The sequence below is a fragment of the Panthera leo genome, chromosome F3 (assembly GCF_018350215.1).
Source record: "Panthera leo isolate Ple1 chromosome F3, P.leo_Ple1_pat1.1, whole genome shotgun sequence".
NCBI classification, from domain to species: domain Eukaryota; kingdom Metazoa; phylum Chordata; class Mammalia; order Carnivora; family Felidae; genus Panthera; species Panthera leo.
In genome coordinates, this window is record NC_056696.1 from 23,978,286 (window position 1) to 23,995,005 (window position 16,720).

The window sequence follows — 16,720 nt, forward strand, 5'->3', positions numbered from 1 at the left end:
GCAGGGGAGGGGCAGAGAGAGAGGGAGACACGGGATCTGAAGCAGTCCAAGCTGTCAGCATGGAGCCTGATACAGGGCTCAAACTCACAAACTCTGAGATCATGACCTGAGCCGAAGTCAGACACTGAACCAACTGAGCCACCCAGGTGCCCTGAGTCTAGATTAATCTAAATCAGATTACTACGCAGGGTGCCTTTCCTAACTATGCACACTGATCCATTTGAACCAAGGGTTATTATGGCTGCTAAACAAGGTCGAATCAGAGATCCTTATAAACAGTGTTCTACTGCTAACCAGCTAGCCACAGAAGGGATCTGGGAATTGAAGGTACTTTGCATTTACCAAAGGGGTAGGAACAGGAGAAAGGACTGCTTTCACATTCAAGCTTATGGCCTCTGAGACAAAAGATATTTACTTTATTGGAAACCCTTCAAAAGACAGGGGAGGTAGGTCTCCCTCTTTCCAAGGCAACCACCGGTTTCTCAGATCTTTGGCTGAAATATATTATCATCTCCAGCCAGAATGGCCAGACTTAGGAGACATCTATAAGCCATACAAGAGTGGGTTTACCAGCTCATCAGGGGACTGGGATCCCCTGGAGAAAACAGAAAAGTTTCTCCTACTCATCTTTTCCTCACCTATACCAGTACCTGGCTCTTGGAAGGCACTTACTGAACATTTCTGGAGTAAACTGAATGAAATACCTGGTTGTGAACAAATGGACAGACGAAAGAGCTATGATTTGCAACCACTGAGAAGTGTAAAAAAAAAAAAAAAAAAAAAAAAAAGAAGTGACGTACCAGCTTTGAAGACAGTTGTATGAAGAAATCCCAAACTATTTTTGTTGCTGTTGGAAGTAGACATTGTAGGGAACACAACTCATGTAGTGAGCTCAGCGATTTAGAGCCAAAAGAACTCTGTTTCTATACATCATGGATTCTCCTCATTGGACAGAAAACAGAAACCAGAGGTGGGAAGTGACCCGACCAAGGTCACACATACCCAGGACTGATTAAGTCTTCAGGTTCTGGTGCAACTGTTTTCAAAGTCATTCTCCGTGCTTCACAGCCTCGGTACCTTCATTCCTTTGCGAGTTAACATTCAGCCAGTGAGATAATTACTAACTTCAGAGCTGCCTCTGAGGTGCCTTTGGAAAACTCCAGGGCTCCACTGAACACAGTTGAAACACTACTGACTTAGATAATTTATTGCTCGTTATTTAAACTTTGAGCACGTTCAAGCAAAAACGTCTTTTAATTCCCAGAAAACTGGCTATTCTCATTGCCAGCATTTATTCTTCTCTTCCTTTCCTGATGAATAAACCAATTAATGAAAGAATACGCTGTGTACTTTCTTTTGTCCTGTTATTCATCTGAATTAATGTGTGTGGGCAAAGCTCAAAGATACAGATCTTTTTGCCTGGTGGGCCCTCTTGTGGGTCTTAAACCCAAGGGTTCCCAAGCTTTCTTTGTGGTGATGGCAGAAATGGTTCTCTTTAGACACAAACCATTGAACTGAAATTTCTAAATTTGAAATTCTGGGTAAGATACAGAACCACAAGGATAAACAACCTGTTTGTATTTGTATTGGTAAAGCAATAATGGAGAATTCCAGTCTCATGAACGTCTGGAGAGGTCTCATGATTAGCCAGTATTTCTAAACCTCTGTAAAATTCTCTAATAGCTGATAGTAATAATGGTCACATAGTGGATGTTTACCATATACATAGCACTTATAAAGCTATATGAAACAGGCATCATTATCGTTCCCATTTTATGGAAGAGAAAACTGAAGCCTAGCAGTTGGGGTTTTAACTCAAACAGACTTTGGCTAAATAAAGCAGGGTGGTGGGGAGAATTCTTTGGAGGGTTCTAGTTGTGGCAACAAGGGGGATCTGGGGGAGGTAAGATTTTCTCAATGTGGGAAATCTGAAGACTGAGCCAGACTGCTGAGATTAGAATCCTAGCTTTACCCCTTACTCTGTGTGACCTTGACCCGGATCTCTCAGTTTCCTCATCTGTAAAGCAATATTATTAGAACCTATTGTTCACTATTGCGTAAAGTGCTATGTAAATATGCATTTAAGTCTCCTCCTGTCTGCAACTGCCCTCCCTTCCTCTCCCCAGAGATTGCTGTCCTTGAGCTTCAACTATAAATTCCAACTATATTAATCAATTTTGTGTTATTATTAGTAGGAGTTTTGGCCATGTGATGTGTCCTTGGACTTCTGATGGGTCCAGGTGGAGATGTGGGGAGAATACCCAACGGAAGAAACAGATCTAATCCCTCATTCTCTCAAAAGACAGCAGAAAAGATCCTTTGGAACAATAGAAGCTTTCAAAAGCCGTATTTGGGGAAGAAACAAAGGAGTGGCCTGGATTATTTTTATAGGTTTTGTGCAACAGGAGACCAGAGTAATAAATTAAATCTCACAATGAAACAAAGTACATACAATTGAGCAGGGCACGTCCTGGGGACTTTGGCTTTTGTTACTACCCCAAGAACTCCCAGGGGCAGGACAGCCATAAGGGGAATGCTCACTAGCTCTCCAACGCAGTCCCTGAAGCTGCCTCTGAATAACACTGGCAGAAATGATCCCGGAACAGCCCTGGAAGCTGTTACACAAGAGGACCTCCACCACCCAGAATGGGTGCTGGTCTCTGCACAGACACAGAGAAAGAGCCCCTAATTGTCAAAGAGCTGTACTGGAACAGTGATGGAAAGGATTTAAGAAAGAAAGGAAAGGAAGGAAAGGGAAGGAAGGAAGGAAGGGAGACAGGAAGGAAGAAAGGAAGGAAGAAAGAAAAAGAAAGAAAGAAAAAAGTCAAGAAAAAGGCAATTATTCTGATAAAGTACCGACATTACAAGGACAAAAACCACAAAGCCACTTTCCTGGGAATTCTCACATCACATCTTTCACAGTGTGAAAAAAGCACATTGCACAGCACATCTGCCTGGAAAAAGTAGGGGAAAATATCTCCCTCATGTAGCCTTGGGCCACACAGAGATTTATACATTCAAGCTGGGACGTCATTTTTCTTTGGTTCTAGAGGGTTGCATCTTTTTAGTTGTTCCCCCCCCCCCCCCCCCCACACACACACACACAAATTTTCCCTGTCACATATAAAAAACAAAATTCCTTCCTGAAGCCTCTCATTCCCACTACTTGCATTGGAAGTGTCAGATCTTTAATGCAAACCTACTTCCTTGCCCTATGACCTTGGCAAGCTACCTAACTTCTCTGAGACTTGGTTTTCTCCCCCATTGAATATTGGTTTTGTCTACCCAACAGGCTTTCCTCCATTTACTCTGTTAAGTGGGCCCCACCATGGGATTGACACTCTAGAAATAAAAGCGATCAGATACAATCTTGCTTTGGTAGCCTGTCTGGCAGCCAAGGGGCGAGGTCATAGCTTAAATTCTGTGAGTTGGGACTTTGAATTTGAGGCAGGATCACCTGGAATCTGTTCACAAGAGAGTGGGGTCAGCCACTACCTTCAGTCTCCAGAGACACAATGACAACATTTGGGGCCAGGGACACTGACAGGTCTATCTATGTTGTGTGTGTGTGTGTGTGTGTGTGTGTGTGTGTGTGTGTTGTGAGGGACTTATTTGTTTCCCACCCCTCATGTTTCTGTGGGGTAGGCCCTCTCTCAGGTAACACCCTGGCTTGCCTCTCCATACATTTGTTACCAGATTGGTGAACTAGAAGCCAATTTGCGGAAAACATTCTTCCTCGTCTACTTTCTACTGCGTAGTAAAAGGAATCAGTACTAGAATCAGTACTACTGCGTAGTAAAAGGGAAACCTGGGTGTTCCTGCTAAGCCAGTTATTGGGCAGGTCAGTCTGCCTAAATCTGTAATGAGGTATTAGCACTCCTGTATTAGTCCACAAATTTATCACTTTTTTAAAACTTAAGTTTATTTCAGAAGGAAATTTTATATGAGCATCTTTAATGGAAAAAAAATTATTTGTAACTTTAAGCATGGGATAATCTTTAAATATGTGATTATTAAAAAATAATCATATTTGTGTAACACTTAAAATCATCTTCACATCAGTAGTATATGACTTTTACTTTGAAAAATGCTTTTATTATGCTTTACTTGCCTCAGTTGTTGTTGTTGTTCTTTTTAATGACAATAGCTGTTCTTGTCCCAAGGTAAGAAATGATCAGTTGCATTGAAATGAGCCTTAAACGATATTTATACAGCTATATCATTTAGTAGGTTTCCATGACAATTATGCAAATTTTACTTTCTCTTTATTACTCTAGCTTTCTAGTAAGTATTGAAATCAGGTAGTGTGAGTCCTCCAACTTTGTTATTGTTGAGATTATCTGAGCTATTCTAGGTCCTTTGCATTTCCCCATAAATTTTAGAATAACTTGTCAATTATTTCAAAATTCTTAGAAGAATCATGGAAAGCAAATGAGATAATGCATAGAGAAACACTTTTGAAAGAATAGCATGATATTTAAGTTATATTTATTATCATTAATGCAACAAAAAGAATCACTCCAGGGGCATGCACCTGTATTTCTACTAAAAGTTAAGAAAAATTCTGAGTCATTTAATTTTCATAGGCTTGCAGATGAGAAAGATAGTTCTTTATCCTCTTCCAAAGTATTCTAACTAAGCTTGTAATTATATGCAGTTTCATATTCAACTGATATTAATTAAATGACAATCATGTATATATTGGCACACAAATATGCCTTATCTTATTCAGTTTATTTCTCATAAAAATAGTGCCCTCCAATGTATCAACATGTGACAATAACTCAAAATTTTTCACACTTAGATTCCACTCTTAAAATTTTATCCTAAGGAAATCATCAGAGACAGCACCCAAATTATGTGCAAAATACTTTTTGGAGCCTTACTCATAATAATGAAAAATTGGGAACAACTCAAATAAACACACCTGAAGGATTTGTCAAATAAACTGTGATGCAGAAACATAATTCAATACTATTTAGTTGTTAAAAACATTTTCAGAGATTGTTTTATCACATGAGAAAATATACATAATATTGTATAAGAATAAGATTATTGGTTAAGCATCACGGTTATTATTTTGTTGAAAAATATGAATTAGAAAAAAGCTAGAAGGGAATACACCAAAATGTTAATAATGATTATTTCTGGAGTGATACTATTAGAGATGTCTCTTTCTTCGCAGACTTTGCTGGGTTCTAAATTGTTCACAATGAATATGTAATTTTTGCTTTCAGTTTTCCCTTTGGATGCCAGAACACACTCTGAATTGGATTAATCTTCAACTCAGCAAATACTCTTCTCATTGGCCCGTGCACACTCATTATTTACTAATATGTTTATTATAATTAGTACTCATAAACCCAATGATCAATATATAAACTAGGATTCAAACAAAAGTTAACATCTAGATATGGATCCTCTCTTAATCCCATTTGCCATTTTTCTCTACCCAAAAGAACCACCTTCTCAAATCTCATCATCCCATTGTTTTCTTTTTTAAAAAGTTGTATCTAATTGGTACATAGCCCTAGAAAGCATGTGTTTTTTTTTTTATTATTATTATTGTGGCTTTAATTCTTTTAAGAGGATAGCGTGCATATGTTACCTTCTAGAAATTTTTTCACTTAATATTGTATTGTTAAGATTCATCCACTGGAGCTCATTTATTTTGATTTTGATGACCATTCAATATTCCATTTTGTGAAGATATTATTGTTTATTCTGTAGGCTATTTCCAGACATTCTTGTATGTGTCTTCCCAGTGCCCCTTTGGAACAATTTCTCTTGGATATAAACCTAGGAGTAGAAAAGCTTATCATAGGGTATATGAAAGTCTACCTTTCAAAGATAATGTCAGGGTGTTTTTCCAAAGTGGTTGCATCAGTCAATATAAATTCGCACCAGCAGTGTATTAAGAGGTCCTCCTACCGATCTGTATTCTTACAAGGATTTGGTACTGTTGATGTATTGCTTTTATATTTTGGAAAAGAAGAATGTTTCTAAAAACAAGAACAAAACCAAAACTGCCTTGCTCTCCTTTCCCCCAAATTCTGGGAAAGATTTGGGGCACAGGGGGTGGTATATAAAACGATTCCTCCACTAACAGCTTTTCAAAACCTTCTAGTTCTAGAAACCCTGCCCTAGCAATGAAGTGGAAACAGTGCGGGGGTTGTGAGAAGGTAGAGAAACTGCAAAATTTTGTGTCATGGGGACTCTTTCCAACAGATGATGAAATTATTCTGCAGGTCTGAATTAGAAACCTCTCTCCTACTCTCCACCTCTCTCTCTCCTTCTCTCCCTCTCTCCCTCTCCTGAGATACAAACACTGGATCATTTTTTATTCTCTGTAATATGTTCCCAAGACATTCGCTTTGCAACCCTCCTTGCAAATATCAGAGAACTGACCTGCTTATCAAATGTTTTCCTTTTCTTGACTGCAGAGTGAGAACCCACCCGTTATGCTAAGTGGGGCGACGGCTTCCCTGCACAAGCACTGTAAAGAAAAAGAAACTCAGCACTGTACGAGTTTGAAGGCCTATTCCAATAGTGCACACTGCCTGCCTCTCCTTTCAAATCTGAGCCCTAGTTTCTATCACTTTGCAGTAGCCTGGGAAGTGATACAGAGCGCCAGATGGACATGAGGATGTGTGATGTGCCCATCGATTCTGAGAAAGGTAGGCAGCCTATTTTCAAATACACACACACACACACACACACACACACACACACACACACAAACAGGATAAGCTTGAGGGCCAAACTGCTTTGCAGCCTGGAATGATCACTCAGCCCAGAGGGTGACTCCTGGAGGTGGAGCTCCAGGGCAATTTCACAAGGTAAATCAGCCAGCCATGAGACTGATTTTCCCAGTTCAGTTTAGCAAGGTGCTCTCAGTGCTCTAGGGAAAGTAGGGGAGTCAGGGAGGCAGTTAACATGCCACCTTATTTTAGATAGAAATAGAGTAGCTTCAAAATAGTCTATTTAACATATTTGGTTCCACAATTAATTTGCTTATGAAAAAGTTTCCTCTATTTTAAAGAAGGTTTAGAAATCATTGCTAGTGTTTAGACCTTGAGGTCTAAAGGAAACAGAGATATAGATTTGAAATTCACTTTGGAGCAGCAGAATTGCATGGAATGAGGTTAGATGTAGATTCCATGTTGCAGAAGGCAGGTCCATGTGATTTCAAAACCAACCAAGCACAAAACAAGGCTGGAACATTCTGATAAACATTAAGGAGGGAAACCCAAGACTCTTACTCCAATATGAGGAAGATTAATGAGGGGGAGGAAACAGTACCAATTTTACTCACCATTGTTATTTTCGTGCCTGGTACAGTGCCTGAAAAATATCGGTGTTGAAAATATTTGATAGAGGAAGAAAAAGAAAGATGGAGGCAAGCATATCATGTGGGCAGGGCCAAGGTCTCTTTACAAAATAGTTGTAAGACTTTTCTAAAAAATAAACATGCACAAACACACATGAACACACACACACACACACACACACACACACACACACAAAGAACCTTTTAGTTTTTCACCAGAGGGCACAATGAAGAAAGATCCAGAATAATAGCAAACATTTACTTCCTCTAGAGAAAAAAGCCCAACAACATATCTGTGACACATCCCATTTTAAACAGCATTGGTTCTTTGAAACTTCTAGGAAAAATTGGTGGTGAAGTGAACCTCTAAGAGTTGAATGAGCTCGGCTGCTATCTAGAGCTGTCAATGGAGAAATTACATTTTTAAGAGCAAGTGCCAAAAATGATTTGGGCTTAGCAGTAATTGATTCTAAGCCATTCGATCTGGAGGTAGAGAAGTAAAAGCTCTACACTTGGTCCCTGACCATCATCTGAAATCACCAGTGCATAGGAGGGCACTCTCCTTTCTGTTCACAACAGCAGGAACGGCTGAGTAGGTGGAATGCAGGCATTTTTTTTTTTTTTTTGCAAGGATCAAAAAGAAGCCATAAGTCAGCACATATTCTAAGCAAAGGACATAAAACATTGCTCTATTTGGCATCCTCTTTGACAAAAAAAGAAAACTGTGTATATTTTCAAGAAACCATGCTTAACTGACTGTAACTCTGAGGCAGTAGAAGATGCTGGTTCATTATAAGGACCAGTTACTGAGCTATTTTGAGGATAAGCAACAAAATCCAAAACTGGGTCTCAATCCACAGAATGAAAGGTTGAGGCAAGCTCAACATAGGGACAAGACCCGGTCTTATTTGCATTCGTGAGAGAATCCCGCACGAGTTGACAGAGGCTGTGAAGGCTCCATGGGCCTGGAATTGGGCAGAGTGGCTCTGCAAATTTCAGGTTGGCCCTCACCAGGAAGGGAATAAGCACAGCATTGAGGCCATGTGTTTAGTAAACCGGTAGGGCAATAGTTTGAAGGGAATAAACTATATTCGCAGTCTTTCCAGTGGGTTTAAATTGATAAGTTGCACTGGACCCTACCAGTCAGAGCAAACCACAAACACGCCTTCAGGGAAAAAAACCTTTATTAGATTATTACAAATTTTTGAGGTTTTAAAATAAATTAAACTAGATGAGAAGACATGACCAAAATCCAATCCGAGAGAAGTGGTCTGCAAAACTGAAGATATTTGTGCTGAGGTAGAGACGCTGAAAAAAGAGAGGTGTCAGTCTGGATTTGAGCTCCCGTGGTCACACTCAGCCAGTTCATGCCTGGTTGATTATGTCCCCAAATCTTACCTCATTCATGGTTGTATCTGCCAAACCCTGGGCCTTCCACAAAGATGTGAGTCTTTTGGATGCAGCAGTAAGTTTATATAAGATTTGAAGCCAATAAATTCTAAAGTTGACCCCTTCCAGATTCTATTAATACATGGTCTCGGCAGCTTAGCCAAAGTTTGTGTTCTTGCTAGTTCCCCGGCCTTGACAAGCCAGGAACATGTGGGTATGGCTTGCATCCACCCAAACATGGAACAGATATAACTCCTCGTTCACTATTTATGAGTCCCTAGTCTGTGCCAGGCACTTTGTCGGTCCTGGGGGACAACGATGAGTAAAGTTCCAACCTCCTTGAAGCACCCCTTCTAGTTTTAGTCAACAATTCACTGATGGAGATTAGAGAAGAGCAGTGCATTTCTTGAGGGACCAGGCATAGTTTTAAAACACCCAGAGATCAGGTTTTTAAAAAGTCACTAGGAAGATTAGACCTCTTTCCGCATCTTTTCTTCACCATTCAATCCACTAGTTCAGTTGTGGATGCAAGCCCCAGCACAGCTATAACAAGGGTAAAGAGGAAGGGGACATTATTTACCTGACCCCAAATCTTCATCTTAAGAGCCATAAGTAGAGAATTTACTATTTTTTTTTTTTTTTGAGGGGGGAGAGATAGAGAGTGAAAGCAAGAGCGAGAGAGAGAATCCCAAGCAGGCTCCATGGTGTCAGCACAGAGCCTGGTCCATCTCCGGAACCGTGAGATCGTGACCTGAGCTGAGAGTCAGACGCTCAACCGACTGAGCCACCTGGGCGCTCCAGAGATGAATTCATCATAATACAATGCTGACACCAACTGCAGTGATAAAATTTCCCCCAGAGAGTCCCCATTCTCAGATTCTCCTTATCCATAGATTTTCTGTGGAAGAAGGATTTAAGCTGTAGAAGTTGCAAATAAGCAAGGCATTTCCCAGGGAGAGTTCAGATTAGAATGGTGCTAAAGATGTGCCTTAAGAACACTGGGACTTCTCAATGGGCAGGGCATGAACAGTCTGGATCAGAGCAGCAGTCTCCAGAGAACCAGGAGATAAAACAGCAAGAGGCTGTGTTTCAGAGAAAAGTTTCCAGCTAGAGTTAGTGTCTAACCATGTACGTGGAATCGAGAGGCTTTGGCTAGTAGAAGTTCATTCACGACAGGAAAGAATAATTTCAGTCAACAGTTGGAGGAAAAACCTGGATGCCATGGGTTGAGGGGGAAAATGGTGGTAATGCAGCAAGGGCCCTTGAGAGTAGACTCCACGAAGAATAATTGCACTCACCTCCTAACTGGCTTCTTTGCCTCTACTCCCTTCTGCACACCACTTGCTCCTAAGGGAACACTCTCAGGCTTAAAATCCTTTGATAGCACCATTATCACCTGCACACAAATGTCACACTTCTTTTTTTTTTTTTTTTAAGTTTATTTATTTTGAGAGAGAGAGAGCCCAAGTGAGCAGGGGAAGGGCAGAGAGAGAAGGAGAGAGAGAGAATCCCAAGCAGACCCTGCAGTGTCAGCACAGAGTGCAACCTGGGGCTCTATCCCACGAACTGTGAGATCATGACCTGAGCCAAGATCAAGAGTCCGATGCTTAACCGAGTGAGCCACCCAGGAGCCCCTAAATGTCACACTTAGCACAGACATCCCATCCTACCCAAACCTGAGTTTCAGTTATTTGCTTAACTACCCCTCTTTGCCACTGGATTGGTTCCTAACAGATATCATCCCTTAAATGAAGGTACCATCTCTTGTTCGACATTTTACGTTACCCCAACTTCTACCCATTCCCATTTGTCACTCAACTCATGTAGTTGAATGAATGGAAAAATACGTGAGAGATGAATGGATGAATGACTGAATGATACCAACACTGACTGTCTTCGTTACAATGGATTTCTGAGTCTCAATATGGCGGTTGAAGATAATTTATAATTTTCCTTTGTGAAATGTCTTGTCAAGTTGAAAGTTTCTGTATAAATCCAACATCCTGTTGTTACCTAGTCATCACCGAAGTGTTTTATTTTTGTAGTTTCAGTTACCTTGATGCTTCCTCGTTATAATTAGACAAGTTCAATTGGCATGAAGATCTCTGATTGGAATAGGATTGTCTCGGTGAGATGACAAGGGTGTCTGGAAACACTACCTGATAGCGGGGCACTTAGATACGACACGTGTCCAGTTCGAACCTCTGAGTCATGCTTGTGGGATCAACCGAGTCACCAGGATGATAATCAACTTTGCTTTGTGATTCCCCTGTCGGCACATCTATTTTAGCTCTTCTGGCAGAGCTGGGGACTTGCTCTACTAATTCACTGTGACGTTGCTTTCTAATTAGGTATCTTGACACAGCAGGCATTCTGGTCTTGAACATTTCCTTTGTTTCTTTAATGTGCCAGCAAGCTGTCTGACTTTGAGCTGCCTGATTTCAGATGTTACCTGCAGTGTAAAATCAGAACACAGATAAGGCACTCAGTCCAGTGTGTGGCACCGGGGTGGGGGTGGGGGGGGGTCTTCGAGAAATGTTTGTCACATTCTCCTGTCCGTCTGTGCCTTCTGACCTTCTGGTGTTTTAGTTAACCTCAAAGATAACGTATTAGCTTTGGAAGGCTTAAATTTTTCTGCATCCCCGAAGAGAGTCCAGTAATCCTATAAACAGATACTATGTGGATTTCTTTTTAGCCTCATTTCCTTTTAGCCTCACAGTAACCCTAGGGGGTATGCATTTTTACTTCCTTTGTTTTCTAGAGGGAGAAGCCATAGCCGAGAAGTCAAGTTCTGAGGTTACAGAGTGGGTGAGGAAGGGCGGTGAACAAGAACACACATGCACCTCTTTCCAAAACTCTTGTGTTCAACCGCCACATATACTGCCCCCCACAAGACGCTCTGAGCGGCCGGCACTGCACTGGAGACTATGCCGGTCACAGATGGAGGAGACTCAGCCTTATCCTTAAATGGCATCCTTCCTGGCCAAAAAGAACTGTGACCCCAGGTGTTAAGTGCCAACACTCTCTGAGCCTGGGGAGATTCCAGTTCCAGAGCCCGGCCCTTCCTAACCCCTTGCTCTGGGCTGTGCCCTCAGAGCCCCATCTGGAATGTGGAGGAGGAACTTCCTGCTTGCCCCCCTCTCCAGCTCCACCCCTAATATCGGCCCGAGGGGAGACAACAGCAGGTGCTGCTGCCCCCTCCATGTTCTGGGAGCCCATTGTCTAATTTTGCTCAGGCCTGGCCTGCTTCCCTTTCAGCCCCGGGCATGTGGGCAGAGTACAAGCTAATTGGCAGGGCTGCTCCAAATACTAAAGAACACGGAGCTGCCTGTTCACCAGCGGGAAGGCCGTGTTCCCAGCTTGTGCTCTGACATTTTCTGGGGCTTGGGCAAAGCCACCTGCCAACAAAGGTGTAACGGATAAAGGGCAAACAGGGAGAATCAGGTCCTGATGGCTCGGCAGAGATAACCCCCAGGGGAGGGGACGCAGCTGAAATCCAAGCTCAAGATGCTTTGTCCCCAAGGAGGAGGCACGACTTGGGGAGAGGGAAGGGGTCCAGCAGAGTCAAAGGCGAGCTCATCCACTCCAGGCCTAAGGGTTCCCATCCTCCAGGTTCCTGGGGGGCACAACGGGGCTGAGGAGGAGGCTGCGGAAATGTCTGGGGTCCTGGTGACTGTCGGGTGCCTGTGCTTCAGCCGAAGGCCAAGTTCCCTGACCTGCACAATGAAACCCCTCACAGACGGGAGCCCTGAAGGAGAAAAGAAGTTTCGCACAGTAGAGAAGGTGTGGACTTTGGAGCCAGACAGATCTATCTCAACTCTCAGCTCTGCGGCTGACTGGAAGTAACAGTACCATGACTCTACTGATAACACTTGCGACAACCCTTTAAGGGAAATCATCTTTTAATCTTTATTTTATAAGAACTGGAAGCCCTTGCCCATGGAGACATCCTCAGGGAGTATCGGTGCCTGGCCTGGGACTTGATTCCGCCTGACAGAAGTCCACGCTCTTAACCACCAGGCCTCCCGTGCAAAGATGCTTTAAGTGGGAACGTGACATATGAGACAGACAGTACCTGTCCTCATAGAGAATGAGTTTCTTAGTTTCATCATCTCGAACGTGGGATTAATAATATGCATCTTTGAGTTTTTTGTGAAAATTAGAGCTGATACAAAAAGGCATGGGGGAGAGGTCCTTGAGGGTGGAGGTGGGGCTGGGGAGAGGCCCATCCCTCTCTGGGTGAAGAACTGCAGGGTCCAGGCTTGTTGCTGCTGTTCTTTTAAATTAAACATCTTTCAAGAAAAACACGCTGAATCAAATGGAACAATTGTTGAGTCTGAATGATGAGGTCATGGTTTTGTTTTCATTTTTATATTTTCCAAATTCAAATCATATGTATTACATTTTCTCTGTATAATTGGAATACATGTTGATGCATTAATTATGCAAAATACAGAAACTGAAAGGAAGAAAAATCTTTACTTCCCATTGTTCAGAGATGACTACTGTTGAAACATTTTTTCTTCTTTCTTTTTTTCCAGTGTTTTATTATTTGCTTTTTTTTTTTTTTAGGTTTCTTTATTTATTTTGAGAAAGAGAGGTTGAGAGTGCACATACATGAGAGCGGTGGAGGGGCAGAGAGAGAGAATCCTAAGCAGGCTCTGTGCCATCAGCTCAGAGTCTGATGTGGGGTTCCATCTCATGAACCCGTGAGATTATAACCTGAGCCTAAATCAAGAGTTGGGCGCTTAACCGACTGAGTCACCCAGGCGCCCCACTTAATTTTTTTACAGAATTGGTATCATCTTGCACTTTCCTACTTTTAAAATGTAATATATCATGAACATTTTACCATGGCATCAAATACCTCTTAATACATAGGAGAATAAATGGTTGCTTTTAAATTTTCTTTGCGAGGTGGTTCGTTACTTTTGTAGCGGGAAAAAAAAATCTACTTAAAAGAACTTCACTGTGTTAAAAATATATTTGTGCGTTGCTCTGGGAATGCCCTGCTTTGCCCAAAGGTATAGTGTGCTAGGTTTTATGTCTAGCTCAGGCCAAGTGGAGGGTGATAATCCTCCGGTATTAATCATGACGTATGGAATGGAAATAGGAATAGTTGGTTTTGTGAGGACTAAATGAGATCAGGTATGCGATGTTCCTAGGAGACCATGGGCCATATCAAGTGCTCAGTAATGACCAAATTGTGTCAGTCAGCGACAGTGCATGGAGAACAAGATGGGTGTTGGCCGGGAATTGGAGGCCAGCCCTACCTGTGTTGTGCTGGGTCTAGCTCTTATGGGCTCTTACAAGCCAGTTGCTAAATTCTCAAGGACTTTTGAGCTGGTTTGTTAAATAAAGGCTGTGAAGCCATCTGTGGATTGAAATCAGTCTTAATGGGAGACTTTACACCACAGAAATGGCAAAGCAGCAAATGCTACAAATCAGGGCTGTTTCTTTGTTGATTTACTTATCTCTTTAGCCAGCACACCACTGGTAGGGACAATCCAGAGACAGGCTGTGCTATGCCCAGAGTGGTTGGAGGTCTGCAGAAAATGCTTCTGAGGGCCCGTGCAGTTGATTTCATACGAATGGTAAACATGAGCTGAAATCCTGGTCTGACTGCTGCTTTAACTGGCAGGAGGAACAGGGAAGTGTATGCATTGGGGAGCCTAAAAGGGCAAACGAGAAGAGTTCTTGTTTATTCTCCCAGAACAGAAATAACTAGATGAACGGAGGAGGCAGCAGGAGATAGGGGGACTTGTCATCCAGAATGACAAGGACTGGTTAGTATGAGTGAATGGGAAGTTCAGGGTTAGAGAGAAGGCTGTAGGAAGGGGTTGAGGGATGAAGGCACACAGAAAAGATAAAAAAAAAAAACAATCAAAAGGAATAGTATAGAAGGGAAAATTTAACATCACAAAAGTGTTATTTTCCTCAATAGTAACATGTATAATTAACAGAATTCTAATTAGAATCTAGGTAGAGTTTTTACTTATTGGGTACATAATCTTAAAATTCATGTGGAAGATTAACTGTCCAAGAATAGCCATAAAATAATGAGGAAAGGATAGTAGGGAGGACTTCTTTACCAGAAAATAAGTATTTGCTAAGGCCACTGTAATACAAACAGTACATTGTAGCATAGGAATTTTTAAAAATCTATAAAATTCCTGGAACAGCCTAATGAGCCCAGAAATAGATCTCAATAAACATAGCAAGGTACTATACCAAATGAAAAGGTAATATTTGAATCCAGTAGGGAAGGACTGATAAATGTAATAAATGGTGCTGGCACCATGTGCAATCCATCTAGAAAAAAGTAAAGTTGGATCCCTATCTCACACCATATTCAAAAAAGGAAGTTTTGGGGCACGTGGGTGGCTCAGTTGGTTAAGCCTTTGACTCTTGACCTTGGCTCAGGTCACGATCTCGTGGTTTTGTGGGTTCCAGTCCCACATCAGGTTCTGCACTGAACAGTGTGGAGCCTGCTTAAAATCCTGCCTCTCTCCCTTGAGCGTGTGTGCAGGCACATGCATATGTGCGTACGTGTGCGTGTGGGCGCACGTACGTGTGCGTGAGCGTGCCCGTGCTCTCTCTCAAAATAAACTTTTTTTAAAAAAGGAAGTTTTGATTGTACAAAGCTCTAAAGTAATAAAAAGACAGTTTAAATAGAAATTTCAGCATGCATATTAAAAACCTGCCTGTTGGGGAGAGTATTTTTATTAAGATAGAAAAACCAGAAGCCATATACCCCTATATATGAACGATTGACACTGATAAGATAAATTCATATATTGGGATCCACAAAATGGAGGGGCCCCCAGTGGCCCAGCCCACATCACAGATTTAAATCTAAGTCAGCCTGGACTTCTGGGAGACACCCATCAAGGAAATCTAACACACTAATCACAATTCTCCAACTTTATGTGGCTTACTTTACCCTAGAAAATAGGACCCGCTAGCCTTTGCAGGACATCTCCTAGCTTCTAGCTAAGCATGCTGTTTCCAAATTTCTTTTCTGATGCTGTCTAAAACTTGCTCCTGCCCAAAATTCCTCAGGAAGAGCGTTCCACTTCTTGTGAGGAACTGTACTTGTTTAATCCATGGATTGTTTTCCCTTGAATAAAGCACATCAAACTCTTTGCTAAATTGTTTTTGTTTTGTCATTTGATGGCACAAATTTTTAAAACTTTTGCATGGTAAAAAATACCATAAACAAAATCAAAAAACAAATTATACATTTAAAGGAAAGTATTTGCAAGAAAGATTATAGATACAGAATCTATAGTTAATACCTATGATATCAAAGAGCTCTTCAAATTAAGAGTCAAAAAACCAGTTTAATAGGAAAGTGGGGAAGAGATACAAATCCGCAGTGTTTGGAAAAGCGATTCCAAATATCCATAAATGCATGAAACACTGGAGTCTAGTGTAGCAACTGGAGTGGTTAATCTTTTCTAGAGACAGTCTAGCTTGTGGTGTGGCCTTGACCAAGTTATTGAACTTTCCTGTGACTCTGTTATATCATCTTATAAATGGGGATACTCAGAATACCTGTCACACAGGGTCGTTCTAAGGATTAAGAGCTACTCTATGTAAAATGTTCCATACAGTGCATGGCAGATAGTAAGCCCAGTGCAGAGTAAAGTATTATGTAAGCACTGACTATTGTTATGAGTTGGGGGAATGCAAATTCGAATAACAGAGCAATAGCACTCCTTACCCATCAGGCTGGCAAACATTAAAACCGTGACTATATTGCTGGTGGGAATTCATTGGAATTCATTAGAAGAGAGTTTTCTACTAGTGGAAATGTAGAATGTCATGATCATTCTTGGAGCACCTTCTGAGAGTATCTCTAAACATTTTAAGTTCATCTACTTTTTGACTCAGCAATTAAACTCTTGGGAGTCTATCCTGTAGAAATAAAGCCACTAGTACAAGGATATTCGCTGCAGCCTTGTTTGTATTGGAAAACAAAGTGAAACCAAATGAGAA